The following is a 22,955-nucleotide window of genomic DNA, read 5'->3' on the forward strand; positions in this document are numbered from 1 at the left end:
GTGCGTCGTTATTATCTGATATCCGTTTAATATTCTTTGAATTCTTCCTGGGGCTTCAGTTTCAACATGGGTAAAATGGACATATACCTATCTTGTTGGGAGAATGGAAGGATTAGATATAAATAAAACATCTAGTTTGGTAATAGATATTCAGTAAGTTGTAGTAATAGTAGTAGTAATACTATTCAAGAAGAGCCAGTACCAGAACTTTTAGCTCAACTTGTACTGTCGTGGATGCCGATTTTGTGTAGCCCCCTTTTATATTTAATCAGTCCACTTTAACTATTTATTTACTGGAACAGGTGAATGAGTAGGGGCCATATGAACTACCACATTTATTATCTAATAATGCATTTATGATGTTCTTAGAATCCTTGTCATTTTTATTACTTTATTACATTTTATTTATTTTGATTTATTATGTTTTTAATATATACACAATTTCTCATACTATTTCTACCATAGTGTCAGAAATTTTAGAATAAAACCAGGTAAAAGTAGTCCCAACAAATTGCTATCTTGTTGTAGATCCAGAAGTAAATAGGGAATTAAGGTGACTTTATCCTAAGTCTGCCAGCAGCTACCATTGCAGTTATTGGGTTTTTTCCCCATATTTGTCTTAGAGAACAAAGAGGGTTCTCAAACCTGGAAGCAGAGACAGCTCCCGAAGAACAACAACAAAAAGACAAAATATGCAAATGTAAAGGAAAAAAGCTCAAATAAAAATGCCTCTTAAAGAGAGAATGTGCAGTAGATGTGAAGAGCTGTGACAGGCGCTTGCTTCCTTGAAAGGAAGGAAGAGATGGGCAAAGAGTGGATATATACATAGACTAATATACATGAAAGTGCTTATTACCTTCGACTTCTGGTGTGAGTCAGTATTCTTGTGGTCTCCTCTGTATTCAGCATGGTGCTGGGTGCTGGAGGTTACAGGAGTTAAACTTGTTCTAAATCAGGGTGCCTTTTGTACAGCCTGTCCGTAATGCCAGTACGTCTGAATGCCCAGATATCTGAAATCTTGTCCATTGCAGCCTCTTTCAGTGTTTTCTTTCTAAAGGTTTTTTTTTTTCCTTCTCATATATTAACTTGAAATTTATTCTTTAAAAATTAATTGGTACTGAGACCTCCCTGGTGGTCCAGTGGTAAGACTCTGAGCTCCCAGTGCAGGGGCTCCGGGTTCCATCCCTGGTCAGGGAACTAGATCCTGCATGCATGCCGCAACTAAGAAGTCCACATGCCTCAACTAAGACGCGGCGCAGCCAAAATCAATCAATCAATAAATTTTTTTTTTTAATTTAATTGGTACCCATAAAATCTATTTTGTCTTGTTTTTAAGTTATATTAGAAAGAATGATCACCTAAAAATAGTAATATATGGAAAAATCCTGAAGGAAACAAAGACTATATGTTTTTTTTTCTTCTCACCTACGAAGGATCATAATATTTTACAACAAATGTGGTTAACCAAAACTCACATTATAGGATTAATGTTCACATCTGCCCCTCCAAGCTCACGGAGAGCTACTTGCCTCCTGGAGCACCATGGCCCTTTATCCTACCTCAAGGCTTCTGTGCTTGTCTGGCCTGTCTGCTAAGCTCTTCCTCAGGCTCTTGGCTAGAGCAGCTCCCTCTCGTCCTTCAAGGCTCAGTGTAAATCTCGTCTCCCACAGAGGAAGTTTGCAAATGCCAACCAATAAACACATCATCCTTCCCGAAGGAATACCCAGTGTTTGTTTAGTTATTAAGGTGAGCCTGGCGCCAAGTGTGGTCACTGATTGGCTTGAGCCAATCAGCACGTTCATTTCCCTTGACCACAGTCATTGGTGCAGGGGTGGGCCCGTGACCTACTCAGCCCAACCAGGGGACTCTGAGTACCATCACGTAGAAAGCAGGGATGGGAGGCTTACCTCTCTACCCCACTCCATCTCCATGCCCCCCACCTCCTCCTCCAAGGTCTTGTGAGGTTATGACTATTACAACGCCCTTACTACAGACCTGAGAAGGAAGCTGGCATACAGAGTTGGATAGAAGTGGGAGCCAGTGGCATAAGCCAACCCTGAATCCCACCCTACCTCTGGATTTAAATTGTGTGAACCGTACGTTTCCTTACTGCTTAGGCCGGCTTGAGTTGGGAGTTTGTTAGTTGCTGACAAAAACATCCTAATTTCCTCTGCAAGGTAGGTCTTCCTTGGCTCTATTATCCGAACCATCTCCTGGTTACCCAGTTACCCTGTATTGTTAATCCGTTTATTTCATTTCCAATATATACCACCAACTGCAACTATCTTATTTATGTATGTATTTATGCAGTAACTTCTTTTTTCTCTTTCAGTTGTATGGTTCGGGAAGGCAGTGACCTTGTTTCTCTTATAAACTTATTAGGAAAAAGGGACATCAGCTTTCCCCTAATACAGGGTTTTTCAATCGTTGATATATTAGGGCAGGTGATTCTTGGTTGTGTGGGGACTGTCCTGTGCATTGTAGGGTGTTTAGCAGCACCCCAGGCCTCTACCCACTAGAGACCAGTAACAGCACCCCTCGACCCCAAAGTTGTCCCCGATTGAGAACCATAGCTGTAAGATTTTATTTAAGCTTCACTGGCACAAAAAAGGTACAGTCTTAGGACATGTTTTTGAGAGAAAAAGTATGTTTGATTTCTGAACCACAGAGACTAAGATGGGAAGAACGATGGCCTCATTATGAATGAGTCAGGCAATGCCAGCCTGTATTTGGTCCAATAGGTGTGGAGGGGTACGATGCCTCCCGTTTAGCTACGGGACATGCTGGTTGTGAAAATGTGCCCTACCCGTTCCAAGGAGTTCATTTTGACTGTGGTTGAGAAGTATTTTTGTGATTTTAAACTATTTCCCTCAGACAAGTATGCATAACTCACCACTTTTCTTTGGCTTAGTTTCCTTGCTTGTGAAATAATAATTTGAATGCCTGCACAGTTACTTTAAATTATTAAATAATTCTTACATTTATGGTTACCTTAACCATTCTGTTTTAGTAGAAAAAAGAAAGAAATTTAGTGTTTGGATAACCAGGATCATTGCTGCCTTACATACCATTCTGATTTCTCACCCTGAAAACTAAATTCACATCATGCTATAAATAGATCCCTTTTTCCTCTTCTCTTTGTTTCTTCAGCACATGGGAGAAAAAGCAAAGGGAGAAAGAGGATCCTGTGTCTTCTCTATTCTGAACTATAATGGGGGTAAATTCAAAGTTCTTACACTTAAAGATGAGTCATTTCAGTACAGACCATTTGGATTTGCCCTGTTGAAAGGAAGCATCTTCCTTTCAGAGAGGAAATAACCACCAAAGTGTTGGTTTTTTTTTTTTTTTTTGAACCAGATAGCCTCTGAAACCAGGATGTGTCTGAGCTCCAGAGATGTTAGCATTTATGGTGGATGCCGTTGGTGGGTGGCACATCAAGTTCTTGGAGCTGAGGGTGTGTTCAGTTCCTCCAACAAATTAATAATCCACTCAGGAGGGTGGGAGTGGTAGAATGAATAACATTTTCAAGTTGTGTTTTTATTGGACACGTGGGACCGTTCTTACGTCATTTGTGCCAAGTGAAATGAAATCCCTTCTTCGACACTTGGGGAGAGCTGGCTACCTGATTGCAAAGTGAAATCTTGGCAAGGATGGATAGAACCACAAAGAATCAGTTGTCTCGTGGTGGACAACTAGAGTGGAAAAGAGAGAGACGTGAGAACTGAGAGTCACGCAAATTAAAGTTACTTTAATTCCCCAACACAAAGGGGAAACAGCAAAAAGGGTATTTCTTGCCAATTCTGAAAGACAAGGCACTCCGAAATAATTGCACATGACTTCCAGCTGCTTTCTACATCAGCGAGCATAAGGCTTAAGGTATGTTCGAAGGAATGAGCAAAGCATTGAAGAAGATGTATCCCTCTAACCTCCTAGAGAGGGGAAAACAGTTACTGTTGGGAAGCTGACATTACTGACTAACGACCCTGAAACCAGATATTTAAATTCTGAAATATTAAGTCTTTTTCCTGAGGAAGTTTGTAAACTGTTATTTTTCTTTCTTTCTTTCTTTTTTTTCTTTTTTCTTTTTTTGGTCATGCTGCATGGCTTGAGGGATTTCAGTTCCCTGACCAGGGATTGAACCCCTGCCCTCAGCAGTGAAAGCACTGAGCCCTAACCACTGGACCGCCAGGGAACTCCCTGTAAATTGTTATTTTTCATTTTAAAGAAAGTACACTCCACAAATATGTTATTGCACTTTATTTTATGCTTGCAAAACCTCTCTTCTGAGGAGTTCACAATTTATCAACTCTTTTCATTTTTTGACTATATAAATTCTTCCCCTTCACCAACTAAAGTATGTCACTCGCCATCCAGCTCTACAAGGATTAAGTCACCAGCCGCTGCTGTCACTGACCTTCAACACACCTTGAAAGGAGTTGACGACAGAGATCAGGATGAGGCCCTCTGTGCTCTGGGAGAACTGGCAGACAGGCCTTTAGAAAGATATTTTCAGGAGAAAATTTTATGAACCCAATCCTTACATCTTCCCATACTTAGAAAACACTAAAAGCATTCAGATTTTTGTGCCATGTGACCAGCAGTAACTTGTACCAAGATGTGTGCTTGATTGCACCTGTCCCTTCTCCAAAATCACAGGAGCAGGGCTTCCCTGGTGGCTCAGTGGCTGAGAGTCCGCCTGCCGATGCAGGGGACACGGGTTCGTGCCCCGGTCCGGGAAGATCCCACATGCCGCGGAGCTGCTGGGCCCGTGAGCCATGGCCGCTGAGCCTGCGCGTCCGGAGTCTGTGCTCTGCAACGGGAGAGGCCACAGCAGTGAGAGGCCCGCGTACTGCAAAAAAAAAAAAAAAAAATCACAGGAGCAGGACCCCATGGTCCTCCCCACCTCCCCCCATATCCTCTGCCTGCCTTTTGTCTGTGGAAAATCTTTAGCCAAAGAATAAGTTTAATCAGAGAAGTGAGAAAGTGCAGAAACAAAGGAAAACAGTCCAACAAGACTAAATAATAATCGTTTAGTCATTAAGCATAGCCTAGCCCCTTTAGTTCCTCTTCAAGGGCTATAGAGCTGAGCCATATCCTGTGATCTGTCTTATAGATACTGAAACCCCCAGGTGGAAGAAGTTAACTACCTGATGACCAGGCTGTAGCCATGACATAAGCTGCCACAATTCTGAGGACCGGCCTCAAAGAAATGGGAACAAACTGACCCTGGAACTAAAGACTAACTGCATTTAAAGCAATCGAGATGACGCTGGTCAGACCACTGCATGACTGATTTCAAGAGGCCTGTCAGAGCTGACCGTGACTGTGCTGTTTCTGCAGGTAGCCCCCTCCCTCCAGGTATAGAGCTCTTGCCCCCTGATTGTCTGTGAGGGGAATTGGCCTTTGGATAGGAGTCCGCCCTCCCTCCTTCCCCACCCCCAGTCCGGGTTGCCGACCTCCTCACCCACTGCCCAGGTGCTTAAGCATGCATGTTCTGTTCCTGTCCAGTTTCTTCTTGGCCTTCCAAGGGCTGAGGGGTCTAACGAGCAAAAGGCAGCCCCAGTCCTGTCTTCCATCATCAATTATAAAAAAGTGCCCTTCTCTCCTGCGACAAACCACAACAGACTGTTTTTCCCTCTGTCCCTGCACTGGCCTTGCTTGGTCTTCCAATGGCGAGGACATGTCCTAAGGACGAGCAGAACCAGCCTAGGCTTACCACCACTGGGGCAGCGATGAAAGAAAAGGACTGTTTTGTTTCCTCAGAGTATGGAAGCCCCACTTTCACTACTGAGACCTATGACATGTCGTTGAGGATGGCATTTGTCCTTGAACAGAATCAGAACTCTTCCCTGGGCAGAGTAAAGTGTATCTGTTTGCAAGGGAATGACGGGGTGCTTGGCAGGAAGGGGGGAGGGGGGACCCCAGTACTGAACCCTTCCAGGAACGGTTCCAAGTACCTTGTTGACTTTTTTCAATAGCAGTGGGGCCCCAGGAAATTAATCATGCATGATACAATAAAACCAATAGGGCCAGACCTTTGTGCTTTTAAATATGTCCTTACAGATTACATAATGAAAATGCCTGTTAGCCTTCAGCTGGACGTGTTTTTTCCTAATTAGTCAACTCTGCACGCTTGGCTTCACCTACAATGGATGAGCACCTTTGGTGTGCAAGGCCTTCGCTTTGACTGGAGATGTGGTCAGGAACGGCCCGAGGCCCTACCCTCAGGAAGCTGAAGGGGAAGCAGCTCTTAGGACAAGGTTCAGGGCCTGGCTGGCTGGGCTGTGGATTCGGCGTTAACAGTGAGAGTTTCAAGACGGCACGCTAGGCTCTGTGTCTGGAGTCAGATGGATCTGGGTGTAAGCCCTGGCCCACAACCTCTGGGTGTAAGTCCTGGCATGTACAGCCTCTCGTGGGCATGTTTCTTAACCTCTGTGAAATCGTACCTGTAATGTGGATAGGAAACCTACCACACTGTGGCTTTGTGGAGACCAATTAAATAATACAACATAAGCAATGTGGCTACCAGAAAAAGGAAGCACGACAAACAGCAGCTGCGGGTGTTATTGCCTGATGACTTCCGGCTCACCAAAGACGCCGCCACACTTCCTTCCCCCTGTAATCCCCTCCCAGCACGACAACACGCAACGGCTCACCGTTCATCATCCTCTGCGGGGTGCCACTCCTGTGGCATCGCTGCTCAGACAATCGACAGTCACAGATTTCAAAAAGTTCGGTAGATCTGTGTTAACATCTTCGCTGCTAATTCAAAATCAGAGAACCAAATTCTAGCGGGGAGATTTAAATGCCTCCTTTCTGCTGTGAGAGAGTCTTGAGAATATTATGAATGCCATAGATTTTAACTTTGTCAGGATCCTGGAAAGATTAACTTTATTTTTTTTTAACCTTTATTTCTATTACATTGTTCTTAAAGCCCTTTCCCCAGCGTTGTTTTACAATGCATTACATTTCTGCTTAACAGATCACTATAGTGACACTAGCACATTTTCTAAAGGAATGTTACAACACCATGCACTGCATGGACTCGTCAGCCACCCTTGTTCAGCATGGGAAGTTTCCCCAAGTCTAGCCATTCATCCATTCATCCAACAAATATTTGTGGAATTCCTTCCATAAAAAGCCATTATGTAAGAGTGTTACAGTTGATTCAAAGATTCATCATCAACAGAAAATGTTTGCCTACCTGCCGGGGTGAGGGATGCAGGGAGATATAAGTGAAAAGCTACAGGGAGGTGTAGGTGAAACCAAGGACTTAGGGACCAGAGAGAGCTATGCCCAAACCTTACTCTCTAACTGTGTGACTCTAGGAAGCAGCTTAAGCTCTCTGAGCCTCAGCATCTTCATTTTCAGAATGCGGACCCACCATCATTCATTCAACAAACACGTCCACTGTGCGCTAGGTACGTCTCCTTATTCAATTCATTTACTTATGCTCTCCTGTTAAATACCACAGTGCTCTAAGACATCTAGCCAGTAGATCCTCAACAAATGCTGTTTTATGTTCTCCTGTGCTTCTAACTTATATATTCATTTAATAAACTTTGGGGACTTCCCTGGTGGTCCAGGGGCTAAGACTCTGGGCTCCCAATGCAGGGGGCCCGGGTTCAATCCCTGGTCAGGGAACTAGATCCCACATGCCGCAATTAAGAATTCTCATGCTGCAACTAAAAAAATCCTGTGTGCTGCAACTAAGACCAAGCACAGCCAAATAAATAAATATTTTTATAAGTAAATGAATAAGTAATTTTTGAACCAAGCCCAGTGCTAGGAAGCAAAAAGAGATAAAGACCACACCTCAAGCTTCCCAATCGAGTTGGGGACACAACCCCTAAACAGATAATTATCCAGGAATCATTGTAATGACAGCGCTGTGCATGGAGCATTATTGGAACATTATTGTTGGAACAATAGTTGGAAAAGAAGTGAGAGCCTAGCCCAGCCTGGGGCAAGGGTGTGGGAGGGGGAATAAGTTGTTGACCCCTGAGCTGAGCTGAGCAGGTGGGGGAAGGGTCCCCCATCTCAGGTCCAAATGTGCAAATGCACAGGAGGTGCTGAGAGCTGTGAGGACAAGCAGGTTTCTGAAATAAGGAATGGACAACAATGATGTCAAAACGTAAGCACATCAGAGGGAACACATACTGTGTGTTTCCAGACTGCCTCTGAGTATGAAACTGTAAGCGTTCCAAGTCATAGCACTGGCCCTCCAGGAAATTGATCTACACAAGTAAAACCCATATGCCCAAATCTTTGTGTTTTTATTTTTAACTTTTTAATTAATTAATTAATTTTTTGGCCACACCGCGTGGCATGTGGGATCTTAGTTCCCGGCCGGGGGCGGAACCTGCACCCCCTGCAGTGGAAGCATGGACTGCCAGGGAAGTCCCTTTGTGTTTTTAATATGTCCTCACAAATTACGTAATGGAAATACCTATCCGCTTGACTTTTTTTTTTTTCAATTCTGCACTTTCCTCATTTGGAGTAATCTGGATGAACCCAGTTCACCTGACTGGGACTTTTAAAAAGGCATGATGGGGTCACGTGGTTGGTGAAACCTTCTAATAATATCAAGATGGTGCTTCGTGTCCTGACTGGAGGAGGGTGACCCGCTGCCCTCCTGGCTCGAGCCACTCACTATACCCCTGACCCAAACCCAATGGCCACCCCAAACAGGACCAGTGAGGGAATTCAGTGGGCTTACAGCAGACACAGCGTGACCACAGCCAGGAGAACAGGTGAGCCATGGGAAAAAATCTCTGTTAAAACACTTGTGGGTTAAGAGCAAACCCGAGCGTATCTGAGACCAGAGGAGTCGAAGTGTAAATAAATTGTAGAAATGAGGATGCTTATGCAGAGAGTAGGACTCCTAGAAATGTGAATTTATTCCCTTTGCCACCCAGGGGAGCCAGAGATTCATGAAAATCTTATACAAAGCTGCCTGAGTTAAGAGCCAGGGACTAGAAATGTAGTATTTCAGTCTGGGCTTTTGCAACTTCAGGCAACAAGAAGACAGCCAACCAGCAAAAAAGAACAAAAAAGAATGTATTGATTCACATAACTTGAAAGTTTTGAGGTGCATCTGGTTTGGGCTCCGCCGTATCCAGGGCCCCAGGTGGGCTCATCATGACTTGCCGCATCTTTCTTTATCCACCTCTCATGTGAGCTTTGCCCCGCGGCGCTTTCCCTCCTCCATCGGGGGTGTTGCTCACGTGGGGACGAAGCCAGGCCCAGCCCCAGCTTGACGCAGTACCCACCCTGGGAGGAGGAGAGGGGGTGGGCGTCAGGCACGTTTTCCAGAGAACCTCCAAGGTCTCGCTGAGCTGGGTGCTTTGTATTTCATCCTCGTTTTACAAATAAGGCTCAGCTGGATTAAGTGATTCCCCGATCTGTGAAGTGGTTAAGTGGTGGAGCCGGAACACCCTAGCCTGCGATTGCTCTGCAGGGGAGGGAAGGGATGGGGACGGGCCTGGAGGCTTTGGCTGGCGGGGTGGAGGGTGAGAGGGGTGGACATGGGTGCAGGTGGGTGTGAGGAAACAGAATGTGCTTTTAGGTAATTCTTCCCTTTCTTCAAGCACGGCCTAAGTCATCACATCCCCAACAGATGAGTCCCAAAGACTGGGGCAGAATTTTCTCTCCATTAGGGGCGCAGGGCAGTCTACGGGTATGGAGTGGCGGAGGCTTCAGGAACATTCGCGGGGACAGTGCTCTTGTGTGAGCCCGCACGGAGCGGAGCCCAGCCCTCCCCTGGGGAAGGGGCATGGATGGCTGCTCTCAGGCGGGGAGGCTGGCCCAGGAGGTCCTCCTACCATCTGGAGCCCCGCAGCCTCGAGGCTCCCATGTCCCTGTTAGTTGGGACCGAGCTGCTAAATCTGGTCTGTGTGGAGGGGGGCGCTGCCTTGAGTCCAGAGGGGTGGGAACAGCCCACAGAGATGACGCTGGAGGCCAGTGGGGGCAGAGTAGGGGGCCAAATGGAAGGACTGGGCTTAACTGTGCCTAGAGAGACTAAACTGTGATCTAGAGGCCTCTAGAAAACAAGGGTTTCTCAGCAAGGAAAGCTGACGTTCCAGCTTCTCCTTGAATGGTCGAGAATGTTCAGGAGAACGCTAGGTAATGGGAAATGAGGTAATGTCCAGCGCACAGATGACCTGGAGACAGATGAAAGCCGAAGCCCGAGGAAGCCGGGCCTCGCTCCTGAAAATTCAATCCATCTGTGACTTGGCTCTAGTTATTGCAAGAGCACAGCCCAAGCCTTACAGTAACTGGTTTTATGCTCTTTGGATTTCCTTGCTTTCTTTTGATTTTACCTAAGAATTTTAAAATATTATATTTTGTTTTAGTTGGGAGGACGGAAGGGAGGGAGGAAGGAAGGAAGAAAGAAACAAAGAAAAAGAGAAAACAATCACACACACACACACACACACACACACACACACGACTTGTGAGCTGTGTTAGGGTTGATGATATTTGCATGGCGCCCAGGTCCCGTCTCGCCATAGTCACCTCCTTGGTTTCTGTAGAGACAAGATCAGGCAAAGGGGACCCCGTTGCTGTGAGGCTTTTGCTTCAAACCCCAGTGTAGAAATCTATTGGTAGCGAAGGAGATCCTTTTGCCTCGGCTACCAGCAGACCCGAGGGGCAGCCTGGGCTTTTCCCCCCACCGGATCCACACATATTTAGTGCTCTGATAACCATTCAACAAACATTCATTGAGTGTCTACTACATGCCAGGCACTGTTCTAGGCACTTAGTCTTTAGCAGTAAAGAACACACAGAAATCCTTACCCTCATGTAGCTTACATTCCAAGATAGAGATATGGACAGAAAAATGACAGCTGTGGTAAACACCATGAAGAAAACTAAAACTAAAGCAGAGTAAGGAGGGAACGGGTAGTACAGGGTAATGTGTGTGTGTGTGCGTGTGTGCACATGCACGCACATGTGTATGCATTCCTACTTTAAATAGGATGGTAACAACTGAGCAGAGACCTGAAGGAAAGAGGGAGTGACATAACAAATATCCGGGGAAGGGATTCTGAGCAGAGGGAACAACACGTGCAAAGGCCCTGGGGTAGAAGCCTGGTTGGCAGGTTCAGTGAGTAGCAAGGAGGCCAGTGTGCCCTGAATGGAGTGGCAGAGGCAAGAGTGACAGGCAAGGGGGTCGGAGAGGTATTTGGGATCATCCACGACCATCTGAGGCCTCATAGGCCAAAATAAGATCTTTTATTTGCCCCTGAATGACATGTGAAGCCATTGGAGAGTTTGAGGAGAGAAGTGACGTGAGACTCATGGCTCTCAAAGGATCACTCGAGGTGCTGTGTGGAGTCCAGAGCAACGTTGTTCAATAGAAATATAACATGTGCCACAAATGCAAGTCGTATATGTAATTAAAATTGTTTTTCTAGTAGCCATGTTAACAAGTAAAAAGAAACAGGTGGAAATATTTTAATATATTTAATCTAATATATCTAAATTATTACGAGCACAACCTGTGATCAATCTAAAATTATTGAGCTCGTTAGCACATTTTTTATATACTCAATCTTCAAAACCTGTCGTATATTTCACGCTTACAGCATCTCTTACTGTCGAAGAGTCACATTTCAAGTGCTCAGTAGCCCTTCCTGGCTTGCGGTCGTCCTGGGTAGCACAGGTCTACACTGTAGGGGGCAAGGGTGGAAACAGGGTCGCCAGGTCGGATGTTCTTGCGATGGTGCAGATGAGAGAGAATGGTGAGGAAAGAGGAGGCTGGGGGCAAAAGCACCTCAGGGATGAGCGATCCAGAGAAATACCAGCTGCTCCCTAAGGCAGAGGGTAGAACTCGCTGAATCTCCCACCCCTGCCCGCTGCAGGGAGGAGGGGGAGCCGTGTTGGGAACAACTCCAGGCCTGACCCAGGGCCTCACCTGGGAGGAGGAAACTCCAAAAGGAGACTTTCAGCTCTGGCTGAGCACTGTAATCCCATTCTCATGACACTCCAGCATCGGGAAAGCCCCAGGTTACTATGGCGACTTGACCATCTTATCAGCTCTCTTCCACACAGTGTGCCCTGGGGCGGGGAGTGGGTGGAAACTCTTCTTTTCCCTTTGAGGCCTGAATTTCCTGGTTTGTATTCTTGGCTTGTTAATCTCAAATGCATTCGATACTCAGGTTGGGTCAACCGTATTTCTTTCTTTTTATTCTGTTCAGGATGTGTATTTATTTATTTATTTTTCTTTACTCTTTCTTTTTTTTTAAATAATTTTGATCGGAGTCGAGTTGATTTCCAATGTTCTGTTAGTTTCAGGTGTACAGCAAAGTGAATCAGTTATACATATACATATATCTGCTCTTTTTTAGATCCTTTTCCCATATAGGCCATTACAGAATATGGAGTAGAGCTCCCCGTGTTATGCAGTAGGTCCTTATTGGTTATCTATTTTATATATAGTGGTGTGTATATGTCAATCCCAGTCTCCCAATTATTCCCGCTCTCCCCTAACCTCCCGGTAACAAGTTTGTTTTCTACATCGGTATCTCTGTCTCTGTTTTGTAGATAAGTTAATTTGTACCCTTTTTTGAGATTCCACATATAAACAATATCATATAATATTTGTCTTTCTCTAACTTATTTTACTCAGTATGACAATCTCTAGGTCCATCCATGTTGCTGCAAATGGCATTATTTTGTTCATTTTTATGGCTAATATTCTATTCTATATATGTACCACATCTTTATCCATTCCTCGGTTGATGGACATTTAGGTTGCTTCCACGTCTTGGTTGTTGTAAATAGTGCTGCAGTGAACATTGGGGTGCCTGTATCTTTTCAAATTATGTTTTTTCCGGATATATGCCCAGGAGTGGGATTGCTGGATCATATGGTAGCTACCCCTATTTCTACTGCTCTCCAGAGAGAAAGTTAGGGGACAATCCTGGGTGCCCCTTCTAGCACCAAATTATGACTTTCATGGGTCTTAGGCACTTTTGTCTTCATGAGCCCTTTTTCCCATAAAAAATAAAAACTATATTTTACTAACCCATTGGTAAAAAGATGAGTCTATTAATATTATATATTAAAACATTTTCTTTGACCTAAAGTTATTTTTTTCTTCTGATTTTAAAAGAACATAAAACATTGTCCTGGGCCCCTCAAAGAACCGTGGGCCCCAGACACCGCGCCCCTGTGCCCAGTGTGGGAGTTGACCCTGGGCCCTTCACAGAATTATCCTCTCCGTCCTCCCCCCTCTTCCCTCCCACAGGAATCGATAAGGGCATCTGAGTCCCCCAAGACCTTTATGACGCAGCCTCTAAGCTGGCTCAAGGCAAGACGTTCGCTGCTATAGCCGGGGTCACACTCAACGACAGGCCGAGAACTCGTCAATAATTGATTTCCAAGCCCAACTGGGTTTCCCTCAGTTTCACATAGTGAGCATCAGGTGTGAACCCAGCCTAGCTAACTCAGGGCTAGTATCCAAGATAACTCAAATTTTGCATCAACATATAACAATTTAACCCCTTCATTTTTTTTCCCCACAGAGAAATTAAAGTTGAAGGGACAAACAAAAGATGGATTTTGTTTTCTTTTTTCCCCTATTCTTCAAACTCTGGCCCGAGCAGTCACAGGTGCTGGATTCTTCATTCAATTGCTCAGCCTCGGCCACCTTCAACTGATGTGACCTCTTCAACACCTCCCATGGGTGTCACTGGGGGGTGGTCACCTGTAGTTTGGTTCTCCTCCTTCCAGGCACCTTGTGGGATAAAACTTTCCCTTTAAATTTGGACATGGCCACGTGACCTATTTTGGTCAACAGAATGGGAGCAGGAGTGTCGTGTGTTACCTCTTGGTGAAGGGCTTTGAGACAGCGTGTGTACGTGACCATGTTCTCTTTCCTGCCCTGGGTCCACCGTGTGGCAGAGATGGCATGAAGACTTGTGTCTCTGAGTGAGGACACACCAGAGAGCAGAACGCCCTCATATGGACATGTGTTGTGCACAAAAATAGGCCTATATTTGTTTCTTGTGGGTTTTTTTTTTTTTATTTGACAGTGAAGCAAATCTGAGGCTAGAACACTTCCATAGCTGTATTTCTCCATTTCCGGGTCTTTTTGGGTCTCTCTTTTCTAAAGTTCTCTGAGGTCAGTATAAAACATAAGAATGGGGCTTCCCTGGTGACGCAGTGGTTGAGAGTCCGCCTGCCGATGCAGGGGATGCGGGTTCGTGCCCCGGTCCGGGAAGATCCCACATGCCGCGGAGCGGCTGGGCCCGTGAGCCATGGCCACTGAGCCTGCGCGTCCGGAGCCTGTGCTCTGCAACGGGAGAGGCCACAGCAGTGAGAGGCCCGTGTACTGCAAAAAAAAAACCCACAAAAAAACCCCATAAGAATGTAACATCCTGGTTACACGCTGTAATATGGTTCAACCATGTTCAGTGTTCTGCTTGTGGTAACCTTTTCTAGAAAGGTTGACACATCCCCTCCCTAATGTGTGGCTTCGCAACTTACTTTGCCCAAAGAGGTGTGAACAAAAACGATGTGTAGTTTGTTGTATCTTTCTCTCCTTTTGGTATAACTGCCAAGGTCCCAGGCATAGGCTGCTCTGTCATCTTGGGTCCTAGAATCAGAATGACGTGGAGTAGAACTTCAGCTGACCCTTGATAGACACTTAGTATGAGAGAGAAATAAATCTTTAGTATGTAAGCCTCTGAGAGTTTGGGGGTCATTTGTTACTTCAGTATAACACAGCCTAACCGGACAGATACATAACCTCAAACCCATGAAATTTCAAAAACACCAGTAAATCACAGAACTGAATATTACCATCATTGGAGAAGAGGAATTTTCAGACCTTCTCATCATTTTCAGCCTCCCTCCCCATAGTGGATGGAATACTTTAACCCATATCTATCCTTATTCTCAAGCACTGTAGTGTTTCTGCAGAAGAAGAACTTGATGATCTGAATGATTAGAATTCAAGACATTCCCCAGCCTGGGTTTTGCTAGTGAGCTGTGCTGTTGGTCTTAAAAGTCTAGACTGACAAGACTTACTCCTTTTTTCTATGTTCTGCCTCCTCAGGGCCCTGCTTGTCGTTTCTCACCATTTGATTGTCTGGGCAAATGGATTTGCTCTGCTCTACCGACCCAGGCACCTTAGACTTGGAAGGGAAGGATTGGAAGCAAAAGGCTTCTCTTAGCCTCCTGGCCTCAACCACATTCAGCCATATGCACCCAGCCTAACTCCAGCTCAGCAGTAGAGGTTGACGTTCTAGCAGTTCTTCGGCTACTGTTCCTTGTGTGTAGGACACTTGGGAATCAATCCCAAGGGGGAAGGATGAATGAGTGGTCTATTACCCTAAGTGTCACCTCAAACCCTAAGCAGCTCCTTTAATAACATATACAATCTAATGTTAATTTCCTTATCTGTAGGGTTTCCCAAACAAAAGCAGCATTCCTGATAGCTCACCCATATTATTGTTTCCAAATACCCCTTAACAGAAATGTAATGTTGCCTTGAGGGAGAAGTAAACAGAGAACAAAATAAAGAATAAGTGCTCAGTTAAGACTCTTTATGGACCTATTTCAAGTTAGCTTCTTTTTAACAACAAAAAAACAAAAACTAAAGGGTATGTTTTGGAGGTTTATTTGCAGGATGCTGGGAAATGATGCTATAGAACTTGATGCAGAATCAACACACTCACCAGGCACCTCCCCTCCAGGCAGGTGTGCTCAGGCTCTCCTCAGAGAACTCACACAATTATTAGCACGTTAATACATTGTTGCCTGATTAGCTTGGTCATCAGCCGTATAATTTAAACAACTAGCATGAACATCATGAAGGACCACAACATAAGAGTATTTTTTTAAAGATTCTATTTTTTAACAAGTGTTCACTCTCAGATAATTCTTATAAGAAAAAGCACTGAGGGACTTCTCTGGTGGTCCAGTGGGTAAGACTCCGTGCTTCCAATTCAGGCAGCCTGGGTTCAGTCCCTGGCAGGGAACTTGATCCTGCATGCCACAGCTAAGAAGTCCAAGTGCCACAACTAAAAGATCCCGCATGCTGCAACGAGGATCCCAAATGCCGCAACTAAGACCCGGTGCAGCCAAAATAAATACATATTAAAGAAAAAAAAATAAGAAAAGTTTGAGCCTTGAATGCCCAAACTGAATAGAATTTTCAGAAATGGGAATTGTGACTATTTAAAGTATATTCCTAGTGTTTGTTTGTTTGTTTTCTCCGACTCAAAACTTGTGTGAATAACTGGGCTTTTGGCTTGTTTGGGGAGAGTTTCACACTTGCAAATTAATGACCCAGTCCTAACTGAGATGGTAATATTACTCCAGATACTTGATTTCAAAACAAACTCAGATCTAGAATTTTTAATAGCCCAGACATGGGATTGGATTGTGTTCATTTGTGCCCTAAGGCATACATCCAAGACTGACAGGAGAAAACCCAACTGAGCACGAGTGTTGGGACAGTTTGAATGAAGGAGAGCAATTTGCTTGTGTTTTTTTTTTTTTTTTTTTTTTTGCGGTACGCGGGCCTCTCACTGTTGTGGCCTCTCCCGCTGCGGAGCACAGGCTCCGGACGCACAGGCCCAGCGGCCATGGCCCACGGGCCCAGCCGCTCCGCGGCATGCGGGATCCTCCCAGACCGGGGTACGAACCTGTGTCCCCTGCATCGGCAGGCGGACTCTCAACCACTGCGCCACCAGGGAAGCCCCTGCTTGAGTTTTAAACTGCATTTTTTTCCGTAAGTCATTTAATGCACCAACTTCTACAATCAGCCATTACTGAGAAATTATGGGAACCTTGAAGTATTTATAATAAATGATTTCTAATGTTATATAAGTTAATTCAACAGGTATTTATAAGCACCTACTTTGCGTCAGGCACTGTGTGGATACACAGGCAAATTAGACAGGGTATTGAAACAGAATTATAATAGGATGTGAGAGATGATATGAATATGATAGAATTATGCCCAAAGGGTGTGGTCCCAGGGATGGGGGTGGAGAGGGACAGGAAAAAAATATTAGAACTTGTCTGCATATTTTTTATCTCACACTTTAAATTTGTCTATTTTTGTATTTTTTAGATAGACATCATTGGTCCAGTGACACACATATAATTTATAAACAGACATAGGTAGCTATGGTGTATAATTGGTCGTTTAGAGAACACTGCTAAATGAGATCAGAAACAGGAATTGATTGAGGTGTGATCTGAGGTGTGGAGGACTGAGAATAGCATCCCCTAATAAGCAATACTGGATCTGAATGCCCCAGGAAGCCTGTGATTTTGCCAGGCAGAAAAGTGGAGGGAGCATGTTAGAAGAAAAATACCGCAGTGTTTTTCACATGTGTGAAAGAGTATGACCCTTTTACCAAATGTGGGGAGGCTGGAGGGAGCCCTGCATCCGTGTTGGGATCGGCAAGGGGAAGGAGAGGCGGACCAGGTGGTGGAAAGGTCGAGACCAGGTTGTGAAGGACTTTGTTTGCCAAGTTCTTGGCCCTGTGTTTTACCCTGTGTGAAGGACTGGAGGGGAGGAAAGAGGATGGCTGATCAGACCTTCCCACTGCCCCACTGGACCAATCTGTGGGACCCTCTTCCTAGTTGTGATGCTGAGTGGGTCTATCTCTGCAGGAGGAAGAAGGAATGAGAATCAAAAAACTCTCCTGCCTCACCGAACCTCTAAAATGTAGCCCCGAGCAGGAGAGGGCCTCAGATTTTTAACTCTTGGACCATAATGGTCCTCCAGCTGTCTACAGCCAAATCCATATTGTTGGTGAGCACAGTGTTGACCTCAGACATGGGGTTAGATAAGCATTATCTTTGTACTCACTGTCTTTTCCACTCCTAATATCGTGTTACTAGATACCTGTCTAAAATCACAAATAACCAAATTGTGAAACCAAATGCCCTCTTGAACAGTCTGCAGTACTTAATATTGTTGGCAACATTTTGGTACTAGTTCTGGGTCTTAGTTGCAAGTAGCAGAAATCGCTCAGGCTGATTTAAGGAGAAAAGGAACAGAAGGGTACTGGGTAGCTCAAATAATCTGGGGGGATTGGGGAGTGGACATGGCAGAGGGGCAGGGAACCAAGAATAAGTCCCTAAATCCTGCTGGAGATTGATCCATGGAATCTGCCACTGGCCCTGGGCATTGCTGCTTACACTGTTGGCGGCACCAACACTGGATGACGTGTTGCTGCTGCCACCTGTCACTGCAGTGTCCCCTGCAGCATCCCTAGCCGCTTGTTCAGAGCCTGGGACATGAGTGTCTGATCGGCAGTGTCAAGGTTATGCCCCACTTCCTCCCTAGATGCAAGGGAGGCTGGGAAAGTGATTAGGCTTTGCTCGGTAAGGTGAGGAATTCCCTCAATGTAGCAAAGGGCTGAGGTGCTGGAGAGTCAAAAGGAATTCCCTGGCGGTCCAGCGGTTAGGATTCCACGCTCTCACTGCCGAGGGCACGGGTTCAATCCCAGGTCAGGGAAGTAAGATCCCATAAGCTGCGAGGAAAGTTCCACATTCACTTTCTACCTCCTTCTGAAACGCCTGGTCTGGCTCCCCCCAGCCTGTCGGAGTGCTTTGTCACTCACTTCTCTTCCTTCCCTTGACCCTCACATGAGGACAGCCTCTGTGATATCATGAAAACGTATTTGGTCTTTTCTTTGGCTCCTGGCACAGAGCTCCTAAAACCCTTGGAACTTCCTAAGTGATAAGGGTGACAGGAGTTTCTTTCGTTCTAATGAAGTAACTCTCAGTGGGCCCCTAGATACTCCAGGGTGGGGCTGGTTGCCAGAAAGAACAAGCCTTGATTAGAAGCTTGGAGCTTGCAGCTCCCCTCACCTCCATCACTCACAACCTCCAGGGAAGAGAGAGATTGAGGCTAGAGGTTGGAGATTGAGTTAATCACCAATGACCAATTCTTTAATCAAACATGCCTATGTAATGAAACCACCATAGAACCCCGTAAATGATGGCATTCGGAGTGCTTTCACGTCGGCCAGTACTTCCATATGCCTGGAGGGTGGTGCACCTCAATGCACTGGGGGCAGAAGCTCCGTGCTTGGGACCCTTTCGGACGTTGCCTGAAGTACCTCTCCATGTGGTTGTTCATATACATCTTTTGTAATAAACTGATAAACCTAAGGTGACTTCCTCAGCTCTGTGAGCTGTTCTAGGACATCACTGAACCTGAACAGAAGGTTGTGGGAACCCCACATGTTTAGCCCCTCGGTCAGAAGTATGGGTGATGCGGGCTTGCAACTGGCATCTGAAATGGGGCAGTCTGTGGGACTGAGGCTTTTAACTTGTGGGATCTGACAGTAGGTCCAGGTAGATAGTGTCAAAATTGAATCGTCGGACCCCCAGCTGGTGTCAGAGAGCTGGAGATGGGGTGTTGGAAAAGTATTTGGTGTCAAGAGGAAAACACCTAACAGCCCTTAGGATGGTGCCCCTAACTTGGTGTTCTGTCATTTCCCACTCTCTTTGCTCTTAATGACTCCTGTGAACTTTTTTTCCAATTCTTTTGTGGGTCACTTGGAATCTGTGCTCCAGTCACTGACCCTTTTCTTGGTTTCATTCTTCGTGTCTATCTGCCTACTGAATGTTTCTTTGTAGCTGGCCCACCTTCACCTCGAATGCCATTTGTCTAATACAGAAAACAGAAACACTTAACATGCCCTTTTCCCTCACTCCTCTGACCATGGTACTTGGCCACTCAGATTCCAAATTCAGAATCACGCTTGATTCCTTGTGGCTAATCCGCAGTCTTTTCGATTTATCCTTCACGATGACTCCTACATTCCCTTTCTTTTCCTAATTCTGCAGCCACGGATCTAGTTCAGCTCCTGTCCCCTTATGCCTGGACCATCACGACAGTCTTCAAACCACCTGACTGTCGTCTGTCTACACTCTGGTGCCTCCAGATTCACCCTCCAGAGACTTCTTTGGTGAGAGTCAGTCTCTCAGCAACACAAAGGGTCACGACTGACCATCAAAGAAAGCACAGCTTTGTGAGCTCGCCATTCAAGGCCTCAACCATCTTGCCTCAACTTCCTTCCTCTGGGCTAGCTTCATATATTCTGTGATTTAACCTCAAACATTTAAGCAGACTGAGGGATGCTACCTCGAAGGGATTATAGAAAGAATATGTTGATTGCAAACATTGAGATGTCCTTTAAATTCTGTGCCTGCCATGTTCTTTTCTCTTCCAACACCACTGCCCCACTTTAATTTCTCCCTATTCTCAACCAACCCCTGGGTGCTTCAGTGAGTCACGGCAGCTTCCCTGAGCAGAGGCATAAATGGATCTCAAGATTTGGGGTCTCCTTTCTTCTCCTTCCCTTCTGTCCCTCCCAAAGTAGATAGTGTACAAATCAGGGAAACGCCAAACCAGGACTTGCCTCCTCTCAAAAGCCGAAGAACATGACAGTTTCATTTAAGCCAGAGATTCCAACATCCACTTGTAAAGCTAGTAAAATGCTATTTCTGAAAATTGTGTTTCAATTGTGGGAGACATTATCATGCCATAACTATTTTATTGTTATTGAAGTCAAGGAATTATAAAGGAAGTATATTTTTAGAAGAAAAGAGACATAAATCACATTTTGGTTCTAGCATTTTCAGTTAAATGATGTCCGTATCGCTAAGCCTAACATTTCTCTCGTGGATTAATGAGGTGTCCTCAGGGCCCCGTGGCCTCCTTCCCTGGGCCTGGTCAGGTGCCCCCTCCCCTCCCAGGGACTTGTGTCCTCACCAGGGCCAGTGCTCACTCCTGGGCTTGCTACTGTCCCCTGCAGACAGCTTTCCTGTCTCCTCACCCTGAAATCATCTGTGTGCTAGAAGACACTTCCTGATGTGATGAACTGTGGTCACACTGTGTATGTGCCTTCCTGCAAGTATTTCTCTTACTTCACTGACTTTATGTCTTTACATCATTTTCCCCCTTTTTCCATTTCTACCAGTTTGGATCCTTCCCCCATTTCATGACCTCTATTCAAATCCCACCTTCTCCCTGAAACCATCCTTGATTATCCAAGGCAGAGTTTTCTTTCTTCCAAGAACACTCATAACTGCTCAGTTCGTCTAGATTTCTTCTCTAACGGCCTTGTGTGTGATTGTTTGTATGGTTACCTGGTACATAGTGAGGAGCCGTACACAGGTAAGGTGACATACTTGTCGTCTCTTCTTTTCTTTCCAGATATTAAAACTGAACCTTTAGATTCCACATATAAGTGATGTCATATGATATTTGTCTTTCTCTGTCTGACTCACTTCATGTAGTATGATAATCTCTAGGTCCATCTATGTTGCTGCAAAGGGTATTATTTCATCCTTTTCTATGGCTGAAATAATATATATTTTATATATATATATCTCACCAAGAAAAAGGGATACATAGAGTTCCCTGGTTGCCTAGTGGTTAGGATGCTGGGCTTTCACTGCCGTGGCCCAGGTTTGATTCCCTGGTTGGGGAACTGAGATCCTGCAAGTTGTGCAGTGCAGCCAAAAAAAAAAAAAAAAAAAAAACACCGATACAAATGAACTTACTTAAAAACAGAAATAGACCCACAGACATAGAAAACAAACTATACATAAAATAGATAACCAACAAGGACCTACTGTATAGCACAGGGAACTATACTCAATATTTCAATATTCTGCAATAGCCTATAAGGGAAAAGAACCTGAAAAAGAATATATATATTCAAATATATATATATATATATATATATACACACACATACACATATGAATCATTGTGCTGAACATCTAAAACTAACACGACACTGTAAATCAACTATTCGCCAATAAAATAAAAAAAAAGAAAAAGAAAAGAAAACCTTGAACCTTGTTGGTGCCCCCTCACACCACCTGGCATACCATCCTCAGAGCAGATGTTGGGATGTTACAGGACGGAGGTGCAGAGCAAGCCTAGGTGGTGTGTAGCACCGGGCTCAGCAGTACCCAGCTCTCCTCTCATCTGGCTATGAGGACTGCACCTTCCCCAGCCTGCAATGAAACCTGCGCAGTGGTGACTGTTGTGAGGACTGCACCTTCCCCAGCCTGCAATGAAACCTGCACAGTGGTGACTGTTGCAGAAGCATTTGTCTGCTGGTGCTCGTGCTCCCGCTGCAATGATGGCCATGAAAGGGAACTTGAGCTGAGATGGCAGCTAGCCCGGACGTCACCCACGATGCAGAACAGCTGGCCTGGAGGTGCATCAGGGCGAGCAGCAGACCTGGCAGGATCGAGAAAGCCTTGGTAGCTTTAAGCCACTGAAATTTTCAAGTTGTTTGTTACCATAGCATAACGTTGCCCATCTAACTGATATTTGTTATTTTAAATCCTTAGTGATTAGGGGTATAAATAGGTAATTGAGAGGCTAAGTGGGATTCTGGGAAATTTGGCACCTTAAATGCAACAAATCTAAACCAAAACGGGGAGGAATTCAGGGTAAGAAGGAGCATTTTGGAGTCAGACTGACCAGAGATTGAGTCCTGGCTCCTACAGTTTACTAGTTACATGCCCTGAACTGGCAGTCTGCAAGCTTTTTGGTCTTAGGACCCCTTTATACTCTTAAAAATTATTGAGGACCCCAAAGAACTTTCGCTTATGCGGGTCATGTCTCAATATTTGTTGTACAATATTAGGTATAAGACCAAAGATTTTTAACAGTGATTCATTAAAAATAACTATACTTAAACTATCACGTTAATATATTTTTATGAGAAATAACTATATATTCCTCCCAAATTAGAAGACTGTCATTAATTTACATTCTTGTAAATTCCTTTTTTTTTTTAATTTTTAAAATATTTATTTATTTATTTTTGGCTGCATTGGGTTTTCATTGCTGCGGGCAGGCTTTCTCTAGTTGTGGCGAGCAGGGGCTACTCTTTGTTGTGGCACGCAGGCTTCTCATTGCCATGGCTTCTCGTTGCGGAGCACGG

This window comes from Tursiops truncatus, chromosome 18 (genome assembly GCF_011762595.2).
Source record: "Tursiops truncatus isolate mTurTru1 chromosome 18, mTurTru1.mat.Y, whole genome shotgun sequence".
Classification (NCBI taxonomy): Eukaryota; Metazoa; Chordata; class Mammalia; order Artiodactyla; family Delphinidae; genus Tursiops; species Tursiops truncatus.